The sequence below is a fragment of the Engraulis encrasicolus genome, chromosome 5 (assembly GCF_034702125.1).
Source record: "Engraulis encrasicolus isolate BLACKSEA-1 chromosome 5, IST_EnEncr_1.0, whole genome shotgun sequence".
NCBI lineage: Eukaryota > Metazoa > Chordata > Actinopteri > Clupeiformes > Engraulidae > Engraulis > Engraulis encrasicolus.
The window spans coordinates 16,243,623-16,256,130 of NC_085861.1; the positions used below are offsets into that span (position 1 = coordinate 16,243,623).

General features: G+C 44.4%; 1 long non-coding RNA gene across 1 annotated transcript; it reads right to left on the reverse strand.

Annotated features, from left to right (window-relative positions):
* Positions 1 to 234: 234 nt before the first annotated feature.
* Positions 235 to 6,707, reverse strand: LOC134448327 (uncharacterized). The gene is made up of 5 exons (XR_010034738.1): positions 6,610 to 6,707; positions 4,564 to 4,742; positions 3,365 to 3,495; positions 3,040 to 3,154; positions 235 to 416 (listed from the first exon to the last, which is right to left on the reverse strand). It is a non-coding gene; the product is annotated as an uncharacterized LOC134448327 (long non-coding RNA).
* Positions 6,708 to 12,508: the final 5,801 nt, after the last annotated feature.

Below are 12,508 nucleotides of genomic sequence, written 5' to 3' on the forward strand. Positions count from 1 at the left end.
TACCATATGAGCTCTAGAACAATGGAGAGATACACTAACTAACATAAGTACTACACCCCAATGTATATTACAGCAAAAAAGAAAGCGTCTGGCTGACAATGCCCTGCCCAGCCCAATGACCTCCAGTCCAGACTCTGGTCAACATTACATGCACACAGAGTGTGACATTGGTAGGTAACCATTCTACAAACAGGCAGCACTATTCACAAGTCACACAAAGGAGTAACACAGACATGTTTCATAAACAATACTTTTATTGATCTATCATCCCATTACAAAATGACTGTCAAGTATTCATCAAGTGTAAATAGGATGGGCTCATGTTAGCCTCACGAGCCATCCAAGTATTTCCGCCAAAGATTGGCTCCACTACAAAGTATTATGGGATGGTCAGGATCAGGCTAGGCTCATGTGCCCTGTTGGAAGAAACACACACACACACACACACACACACACACACACACACACACACACACACACACACACACACACACACACACACACACACACACACACACACACACACACACACACACACAGCAATGCAGGGTGAAAGAGGCAAAGTGTTGGCCCTCTACAACTCCTAAGGGGTGGGTCACCTGTGTAATTGGAGCACACACACACACGCACACACACACACACACACACACACACAATAATCAAACACACATCATCACACCAACAGGGTGGACATTTTATAACCCATTGAACATATTTTCAGATTCAGCAGAGACCAGAAAAGGTGTGGAAGAAACGGAGCCAAATCCAGAAGTATGCTACCATGTCTGTCATTACAAATAACAGGAAGTTTATCCATACTATCTTATAGGCATGACTAGATATAGACTATGTACACATAACATTATATGACATATTTTATCAATAGACACACAATAAAGAACTGAGGCTGCTCAAAAGAAAGGTAGCTAGCCTCCAACAGCAGCTACGCAAGGTCCGTAAGGAGAAAAGGAAGTTGCAGCAACAGCTACAGAAGGAGCGGACAAGCAAGAGGAGGACAACATCTAGGCTTCAGATGCAGCTGAAAGACCTCAAAACAAAGTAGGTGCCACTATAGAGGACTTAATGGCCCATCCATACACCCTTCACATGACATTAGCAAATATTTGTACAAGTAACATATGAAACATCAAATCTATTCACTTGGATTTGCTTTCAGAATATCTTTGGCGGTAAAAACAGGCCGTTGTGTTAACTAAGGTCATTTACTGTTTACATTGGAGCTGGTGTCATTGGTGAATCACATAGTGCCCTCAAAGGGGAAGTGCCTCCATAAATAGTCAATTGAATACGTTGGCTACTCACAAAAAGCATAGTGCTTTATGTCCCGTATGCCTTTGTTTCACTTCAAAAGTATATGGGAAATGAAAAAATATGTGTTTACATTACAGGATGAAAGCAGAACAGGGGAGGCCAATAAATGACCCATTGCGGGATCTCCCCACGGAGGCTGCGGATTTTATCCGCCTCCAGATCCGTCGCAGCGAGGGGGCTAAATGGGCCAAATGCACACCAGCCGTCAAACGGCTTGGTGTGCAGGTGTACCACCACAGCCAGAGTGCGTACAGGTCTCTGAGGCAGAAATTTCTGCTGCCCTCCCCGTCAACTTTGCAGCGTTTTGTTAACGCCAATGTGGGGCACTTTCAAGTAAGAACAACAGTAATGTTTGTATTTCAAGAGCCTGTCCTACTATTTTTGAAAACTATTCTATACGGGTCATTTGATTCAATACCACTTCACTACATTTCAGCCAGGATTTCTGGACTCTGTCCTCCAACAGATGGCCCAAATATGCATCAAAATGAGGCCATCAGAGAGGGCAGTGTCCCTTGTCTTTGATGAGATGGCCATCAAAAAACACCTCGACTTCAATAAGGCAAGGGACAACATTGATGGCCTCACCACGAAAGGTGAGGTGGCCCACCAAGCAATGGTGTTAATGGCACGAGGTGTGGCTTCCAATTGGAAGCAGGTAAGTAACCAGACCGTATTTGCCTTTTCTAAACAAACACATGCGAAACACCATAACATTGGACCTTCACCGCCCTCAATGACACATACAGTATATTATGTGTTCCTACTCATTGTAGGCCATAGCTTACTTCCTGGCCAAGAACGCCCTCTCCCCACAGGACACAGCCACAGTCCTGTCACTGGCAGTGAGGAAACTGGGAGAGATTGGATTTTATGTAAGTTTGACATAAATCATTTTAGAAAGACTTGCTTCTGAAATATCTCAGTACAAGTGTCCACTAACACCCTCCCTCACAACAGATCGTTTCCGTGGTTTGCGACCAAGCCCCCTCTAACATGAGGGCACTGAAGCTGCTAGGGGCAACTCTGGACACAGCAGACACAAGAGATGAGGCACACTGTATAACTGTGGATGGCCAAACCATCCCAGTTATATTTGATGTGCCTCATCTCATAAAAAGTGTCCGGAACAATCTAAAAAAGCATGGCCTGACGGTTAGTTTTGTATTGTATTTTGCTATGACTATATCGATGACTGAAAAACTTGATTGGTTAACATTACACATGTCATATGTATGCTTTACACAGATTGGACCGAAAAAAATTGAATGGGGCCATTTCGACAGATTTTATCGTCTGGACAAGCAAAATGCTGTACGAATGGCCCCAAAAATTACAGAGAGACATGTGACCCTGCCACCTTTCATGAACATGCGTGTGCGCCTTGCCACCCAGGTGTTCAGCCATACAGTTGCAGCTGGTAAGCACTGTTTTTGTGTTACTGATCCCTGTCCTTCTTAGATGTACCAATATTGTCCTTTCATTCAAAGCCCTTACACTGACATTTACAGGAATGAAAACCATGGTGGAGCTGCACAAGCTACCGGACGCAGCCAAGGACACCGCACAGTTCTTCGAGGACATGAACCAACTGTTTGACACCCTGAATTCGAGGTACTTATACCCACAGCTCCCGCTGCACATGTTTAACATTGTCATTGTAGTAATGCCTGAAATGTACTTGGTGGTTACGACTTCACATTGTACCTCAGATCCATTTCCGATGCCAATCCATGGCGCCGACCTCTGAGTCCAAGGAGTTTCCGGCAATTGACTCTCCTGGCAGAGTCCCTGAAGTGGATCGCATCTTGGACCTTCAGGTCTGTTAACGACACATTACAGGAAATTCAAGCAATGACATATCTCTCAATCTGTCCCTCTCTCACACACACAGTAGGCACATGGCCAAAACTGTTAACTGTAGTATATATGTAGTGTATATACATGATGTCTATATAATGACAATAAGAAAACAATATAAAACCAGAGCTTTTCTAACAAATGATTGATTTGTCTGCTGAATGTTACAGACCCAGATTCACTCCCCCATGCCAGCGTGGCCTCCTTCTGACCATCAGGAGCATCCTTCGGATTTCAGGGCGGCTCGGGAAGGAGTCTGAAGGATTTAGATTCCTCTGCACAGCCAAACTGAATCAGGACTGTCTGGAGGTATGGGTGAAGGCATTGACAGGAAAACACATAGACATAGTCATAGACATAGACAGTACACAACACAGTGCATACAGTACACAACATGCACAACATCCTCTCTTGATTGTTCGGCCTAACCCTTATTTGGCATGGATTTACCAGTCCTAACATCATAGTCATCTCAGTAGGGTGCAGACGTGTATAAAGGAAAATATCTAAAATTCATGGAGTAAGTACAAGACTAGCACATATAACATAGCTATTACACCAGTTATTCAATTGCTACTAATGAGGTACATGGATAGTGTTGTTACAGGGGGGGAAATCATCCTCCAAACATCCAACCACAGAATCGGGACATCATCTACAGTAACTGTACATCAGTTACTCAGTGAAGTTAGCTGTGCTAAGGACAAAAGCAGGGTTTTGTTGCCCTTTCTTACATTTCGGGTCGGGTGTGAAAAAAAACATACATGCATCTGTAGGCCTATGTATTGTTAAAAAGCAAATTATTGATTGACTGATACATGAGCTCTGAAAAACACTGGATTCTGAATGAAATGTTGCACTGCATGATATAGTATGTGAAAAACTAATATAGGCTACAGTAGTAGGCCTACATACTGTACAGTCATATGGCTAGTGACAATGTATGTCATCCTCTAGAATCTATTCTCTGTGATCCGGGGCAAGGGAGGGCACCGGTACCACCCCACAAGCCGGGAGTTTGCAGCAGCCCTTAAAAGTGCCTCAATCACAGTCCTGTCCAAGACCCCTGAGGCCAACTGTATGGGGGACAGTGGCAGCCCTCTACTGACCGCAGGCAGTCAGAAGACACAGACATTGCCAGTAGTACCATCCGAGGTGTGTTTAACACTACCAAAATGTATCCTAAAATGTGGTTTTGTTTACATTGCATTTGTTTCACCAAAGTAGAAAAATGGCCACTTTGCAATTGTTGCACTTCACTGTGCAGAGATTACAGGTCACTATACATAGGCCGCCTACCTAGATGACAAGTATACTAACTGACAGATACATGATGGCAGTGTGTTACAGAGGAGGCAGCACTTGACTTACCCCAGGAGCCGTTTGAGGAGGACACCATCCACGAGGTCCTGGGGTATATCGGGGGATGGCTGGTCCGTCAGGCCGCGGAGGAGCCACTCATCTCCTCCTGCACACAGTGTGAGGCGGCTCTGGTGCACTTTCCCGCTTCAGAACACAATTACTCCACCCAAATTGGCAGTTCAAAATTCCTGAAAAATAAACGATACTCTGATTCGGCACAATTGGCGCAACCATCATCTATGTTGAATTCGGCTATTTGGCAACTAGAGGATAAAATCACCCCCTCTATTAAGACCCACTGGGCACAAATTGGCCTCACAGCAATTCTGGAGCGGGAAGTGCACAGTTCGGGGATCCTCGACAACCTCGTCCACCCCGAACACGCGGACCTCATCAGACGCATCATCAGCAAGAAATACATCATGTGCAGGGTTGGCGCAGAGCTGAGACAGCGCAACAGAGCGATTCAGGAGGACGGCGCGAAGAGGAAGAGGAAATTGGCTTGCCTCCCTTCTGCGCCATGAATGGCCAACCATCAGACAACAACCTCCTGCTGAATGTCAACAAGACCAAGGAAATTGTTGTCAACTTTCAGAGGGTCCAAAAGCAACTGCCACCACTGACCATCGACGGCGATGCTGTGGAGAGAGTGAGCAGCACCAAGTTCCTTGGAGTGCACATCAGCGACGACCTCTCTTGGACCACCAACACTACATCACTGGCAAAGAAGGCCCATCAGCGTCTCTACTTCTTGCGCAAACTAAAGAAGGCAAGTGCTACACCCTCCATCATGACAACATTCTACAGAGGAACCATAGAGAGCGTCGTGTCCAACTGCATCACAGTGTGGGGAGGAAGCTGCACGGAGAAAAACAAGAAGACACTCCAGCATGTTGTGAACACAGCGAAGAAGATCATTGGAGTACCACTCCCCTCCCTGCAGGACATTTACACCACACGCCTCACCCGGAAAGCACTGATGATTATGAAAGACACAAGCCACCCTGCACACAAACTGTTCAGCCTCCTGCCCTCTGGAAAGAGGTACAGGCGCCTCCGTTCCCGTACCACCAGGCTGGCAAGCAGCTCAATGCACCAAGCAATCAAGAAACTGAACACTCAACCCACTCTCCCTCCACTGTCAGCCTCTAGCCAGCAAGGCCACTGACAACTCCCCCCCACCCTCATTCCCACCACCATATCTGTGACTGAACATTCCACCTGCACTACTATATTTGTGACTGAACTTTCAACCTGCACTAACTCAAAACATGCGCACACACCACACACACACACACACACACAAACACACTGCACTTTCTGCACTAAACCCAAACATACACACACTGACACACAACTCTCACACAGACACACACACACACACATACACACAGACACACACACACACACACATGCGCACACCGCACCTTCTACCTGCACTAAACACACACACACACACACACACACACACACACACACTGCTGCTTGTGTACTTGATAGACCTATTTTAATATTTATTTTTCTTCAAAATGCTACTATTACTATGTCAGAATGCTATAAAGGACTTTTAGGAAAAGCAGAACAATTACCTCCTCCTAATGTAGGCCTATGTTCTCTACAAGTCTTCTGTTGTCCAGTCTTGCACTTTAAATGTCTGTATGAGCACTGTCTATGCACATACTGTCTTATGTCCATGTATATGTACTGTGAATGTCTATACTGTCTATGTCCTTACCTAGATTAGTCTATGTCTGCATGGGAAAGCAAGAAATGTAATTTCAAAATCTTTGTATGACCAGTGCATGTAAAGAAATTGACAATAAAACCTACTTGACTTCACTTGATCTCGCAGGTATGCTATGTATGTCTTCTTTTCCAACACCACAGACAGAGAGTACATTATTAGCCTATTCTAGGCTATTCTCACAGTGGGCTAGTCTGACCATGTCAATGACGATAGCATTACGGGAAGCTAGAGACAAACAGGCTACCGTAGGCTAAAATAGGACAGAATGAATGCACCATACAAACAACGTCAATGTGAACTGAAATTACCTTTGGGAATTAAGCAGCGTAATTGTGTCTCGCAGGAGGAACACGGGGAAGCAGATGCTGACTTCTGCGCGACGCGTGAGCTCCGAGCGTCCCTCTCATCTGCGCCTCCTCACCTGGATCCCTCCGCCCCTTAGATGGCGGTATTGCACACTCATTGTTTTGCTGCCACCAAACGCTCCCGACAGAGAAGAAGACGGGGGGACAAAGCCCCCTTAGGAGACCTGACTTTGGCACGTTTTTTTGCATTGAGTGGGCGGGGTTTGGGATATCTTGGTTTCATCGAAAATCGTTGGTACAGCACTGGGCCCAGTCGACTGTGGTCCTACGGACTGGTACAAAACAAAACAAAAGAGGTATGGGACTATGCTGTGCTACCCCCTCTCAGGTCACAGATAGGAGAAATGAGTGACAGGTCAACTAGTACAGTCAGAATGGGTTAGGCACAAGGATGAGAGCACACCATGCATAGAAAATAAACAAACATGCAAATCAACAAAATACCCCAAAAGTAAACAAATAACCGCACCCCACTATAACTAAATTTCACAGCAAAGCACAGCAATCCAGCGGTCTGCCTATTCCCAATCGGACTGACCCCCCCAAAGCCAACCTGTCCCCAGATGTCTTCTCACAATAGCACAGCTAACCCCAGATAAGAAAAAGAAAGAAAAGAAAGAACAAAACGATCCACTTAGTCAAAGAAATGTAAAATTGCACTTTCCCTTAGGCCACCCCACTAATACCCCACACACACACGCACACACACAATCACACGCTGTCAGAGTTGCGCCCTGCGCCGAGTGTAGGCACCGCACAGTGCACAGACGCTCACACAGTCACACACGCACCCGCACGCTCATGCGCATTGGGCGCGCACAGTCCAAGTCAAATCTCCAGGGAGAGAAACAGTGACCACAGCGCACGCTGGAGCTGCAGCCAAGAAGCCTGTCCCACTGGCACCTCCACCTTCGGCTGTGGAAACAATATCCACACATAAGCGTAAGACAGGGCAGATATTATCGTCATTTCTATTAACGCCTCACGAAGCAGGAAAGCATTACAGTTGATTAATTTACCTGGTCGCGAAGTTTCCGCACTCCACAATTAAACACCGGTTCATATGACGTCTTGAAGCAAGCACCCGTTTTTTTGTAGGATGTGGTTGTAGTCGCAACTGTAAGGAAAATTACCCTAAGTGAACAACTTGTAAACCAAGTATGGAAGTAACAGCAAATGTCCAGTCAGCCAAGTCAAACAAGAACCGGCCACCATTTACCTTCACACGTAGTCAATTTTCTCTCTGCAATGCCGACCCTCGCTCAAAGCACGCTTTCTCTCCGCGATGCCAATGCTCAGGGAAGTCTCTCTACCAACCGGTTTCCCGTGGGGTATGGATACGCCACCACTAGGAGGAAGTGACCCAAATTACTTAGGTTGTGTATACAACATCAATAGGACTAAACGCACACAGACAAATGCATCTCAAACTTAAGTGGCACAACCACTGTTACCTTCCGTCAATGGGATGCCAACACAGACACGCTCCTCGCAGCTCCAACGTTCTGCTGCCTTCAGAAGCAAAGCCAAAGAACCAGTGCCCAAACACTCAGGTATACTAATAGACATCACTATACTCATGAACGGCCATCCGGGTACTTTGCTCTTAAATTTGCGTTACGCCCCTTTATGGGTGAAAACAAACCGAATGTCTCATTGACTTACATGCTACATCGGCTAACCTAAATGAACAGATTCCATGCTTCAGCCACGGCTGTTTGGCTATATTATTTGAACAGCCGGCAACACAACACGTTTTCGGCATGTTGCGCGTGAACAGCGCTTGTCTACAGGTCCGTATCTTTCGTTTATTGAACCCCAACATTACCAATTGACTTGTATGGGTTGTTTTCCCCCATAAATGGGCGTAACGCACATGGAAAACGTCACGCCGTTCATGAGTATGATTACCTGCCAGCTGATCAATTAGCCACCGCGCCTCCAATGGTACTCTCCAGAGCCATACAGAGGGGAGAGTTACGCGATTGGAGGACCAGGAATTAAATGGCAGCTCCGCCTTTCAGCGAGATAAGGGTGTTCCTAAAGCGGCTGTCTTTCCATAGACTCAACATAGAACCACCACATTAACAGCCAAAAATAAGGACTAACGAACTATACTGCGGGGTGATCACCACAAATATGTAAACCATCAACTGTCTCGGTGGTGATAATCCCAACAGTTTTACCATCTGTGATGTTAATCTGAAGTTATTACTACGAACAGTAAGTCTTGTCATATTCCCTGCATTGCATCGCATTGCATTTGCTATGTGCTACGCCCACTACTAGGAACTAACACTCTCAACGCTGAGCAGTAATGAGAAGCTAAAACAGCTAATTTTGCTAATGAGGAAGTCGGCCTAAGCACACAGCGGAGATTGCCCGACTCTCCCCTCTGTATGGCTCTGGTACTCTCCAGTCACGGCGTCGGTCCTTCCCACTTTTCCTGTGACAACTTGTCCTCAACCAATTGTTTACCTTTGTGAATCATGTATGCATGTATGCGATAATCAGTGTATATGTGTCCGTGAAAGATGATTACCAACAATGCTTCACCATACCAGGGTCATGCTGCCCACACTTGTACATCAAGCATGAGCACAATTAACTAAATAGTTTCGATGGAAATGAAGCAGGTAGCAAGCAGGTACCAGTAATTTGAGTGCTTCTGTGTCTTCACCTTTTTTCCGTGGTGCTCATCAGTGTAGGGGCTCTCAAACTTGGTCCAGGTAGACAGATGCAGAGGCACTAAAGGTTGCAATTTATTTATACGCCCTGAAGAAGGCCATAAGGGCCGAAACGCGTAAGCATTGTAGCCAAATAAAAAAGTAAAAAAAAAAATGCAACCTTGAGTGCCTCAGCATCTGTCTAACTGGAACAAGTTGCTCCAAAGAATGTTGTCTTTCCTTATATGCTGTGCAGGTGAGAAGATGGATCTTGTTGTTCTAGCGCCTGATTTTTTTGTTTTTCTTTTTTAAAGCAGGATTACACTAAAGGGCAAAACATGTAGGCCTACCTTGTTTCCTTTCCACTATCCAAACTCCCATCCTCCTTTGTGCTTGTGGCCTTGTGATGACCTTGCAAAATATGATGTGGTATGCTGATAGATGGGCAATTCAACAACTCGCAAAAAATAAATTCAAATGTCATTTTTTGATTAGTTGTTGTGCATAGCAGGGAAACTTATTTTCTCCATGGATGCTAGGTTGTTGGGCCACAAGCGCAAGTAGAAGACATGAGTTTGGATAATGGAGTGGATAGCTTGACTATGCCCCCTGAAAACACTCTTCTGTTGAGATGTCTATATTTGCTTTACAAGGCAATGTAACACACACACACACATACACACACACACACACGGTTTCAGGTGATACTTGACTTGATGTAATTATAACTACACAATACAATTCATGGCATTAGTATAAAATGGCTCTTGCAGTGTTTTAGGAAGGAACCCTTCATTTCCTTTCCAATGACGATAACAAGGTTTGTCTTTGAAACTGGCTAACCCTCACCATCTTGACCAAATGAAAAATAAGAGGGACACTCTGTTCACACATTGTCTTTTGTACTTGCAGACACTTCTTGCAGATGGCTGTCCTCTAGAATGAAAATGCACACCAACCACCGGCAAACATCAAAAGCTAATACAACCTTTGGTAAGATTTGAAAAGAATTCAGTTCAACTAATTCTGACATGTAAGGGATAACGGCCGACGAGGTGACCGGTTATACGAAATTAATGGCGAGGCGGCGGCTTTGAACTTTGGCGACGCGCGCACCGCCAAGCCATTCATTTCGTATAACTGGTCGACCTCGAAGGCCGTTATCCCGCTTATCTGCCGTTATGGTAGGGTACTTTTTTAACCCTATCGCGCCGGATGCATCATCTATGATGCATCAAATTCAAAGCCCTCTCCACGCTGACACAAAAAAAAAATCCATCTCAAAAACATCCTGCGTGTCATTTCCAAACGTCCTGCAGTACGCGGAAACCGCCACAAGAGAGCAGCGGTCAACAACAAGTTGATCACAGCTCGGCGAAAAATGCAAAAATGGAGTAGAAGCGGTTTCCCTGACCGACGCTGAGATATCGACAAATTGCAAAAGGTTTGTGTACAAATTTCCGAAATATAACTCTACATCCTTTAATTTGAACACTTGCTTTGTGCAATTAATCAAGGAAGAGTTTATATTTTTACACCGTGTTGCAGAGAGATCATGCTAAAACTGATGAGACATATAAGCACCATCCGGCGGTGGCAGGAAGTCAGCCATCAATGCATTTGCTCCATAGGGAAACTTACAAAGCATACCACGACGATCGTTTAACAAAACACACAAGTTGTTTTACTTCAAGACAAAGATATTGCCTTAAGAAACACGTTTTACTTGCGATTTTGAAAATGTAATGCAAAATGTTGAAATTATGATCTCGTAAAAAATGCATTGAAGTGAATGGAGAAATGGTCCAATTGTAGTAATGGACCCATATATTCAAATTACACATCAAAAATGAATAATGATCCATATTACACTCATAAATAGGTTGTTAAGCATTCGATCAGCTATGTTTTTACATAGATTTTAAAAAATTACCCAACCAGGCTGTGGGAAATGTAAAATATGGTCCTGCTAAAACAAGGATAGGCTTAAAAAAATGGCAGGAGCTCACTAAATATTTAAAGATAATCCTCAAATTAAATTGTCTGACAACTTTTTTAAATTAAAAAAAGATGCAAATGCATTAAAAGTCATTTTTCAATGGTCATGAAATTGGAATTTTCATTCCCTTTAAAGCCTGATGCATCATATATGATGCATCAAATATCTCAGTGACCTTAACAAAATTTTGATTTTTTTTTTAACATTTCTTATAAGGGACCAATATTGAAGCAAATTCCAAAAAAATATAATTTTCTCTCATTGCTTTCATGGTTCAGGTTTCACAGGGTTAATCTATTATTGTCGGTAAAGTTGTAGGAACCATGTTCTATCAAGATAGAATGTTGCTGTGCGGGCGTCCAACTTGACGCGCCTAGAATCTTCGTTTGGTAGCCTGCCGACGCTGTGATTATTTAATTTTCCTTTGGCCCTATACTACGGTGGGATGGAAGTTTAAAAACAAAAACTTGCGAAGCATTTCTATGCTGAATCGACACACGTCGCATTACGTGTCTATTTCCCCCTGCTGATCATCACAGGCCACCTGTCAACTTCGTGCGTAAAAGAGAGAGAGATAGGCCTAGAGAAAGAGAGAGATTCCCCACGCTAGGGTCATTTTTAATAACTCTCCCCTTTCCCCTTTCACACGTGTTCCTTCCCCACGAGAGGAGAGTAGCCTAATTTAAAAAATGTTGATGTTTTCGGATCAATAACAAAGGGAAGGCAGCGGGAAATAGCCTACATTTTAAAAACCATGGGAGTGGAGCAGATGACGAGGTGACTCGTTTCGATACAATTGATGGCGAGGCAGGTGCTTAGAATTTCGGTACAGGGTATTTTTGTCATCTATTGCTAGGCCTATCTGTAAATTTGTAACCTATGAATTATGCCAACTGCAGAATAATTTAGTGCGCACGTAATCGGGCGTGCCTCTATCAGATGCATGTAGTAGAACTTTCAGGGCGACAGACTTGACAACCAAATGCAATAGAACTGACGACTGGCTCTTGGCTTGACAACCAAATGCGACTCTTGACTTGATAAACAAATGCGATATAACTAACGACTGGCTTTTGGCCATAGCAACCTGCAGTTTAGAATTAGTAACGGCAGTTCGCCTAACTTAGTCGCACGTTTGACGCCTTACAGGTTATAGGGAATTAGTTGCAACCCCATC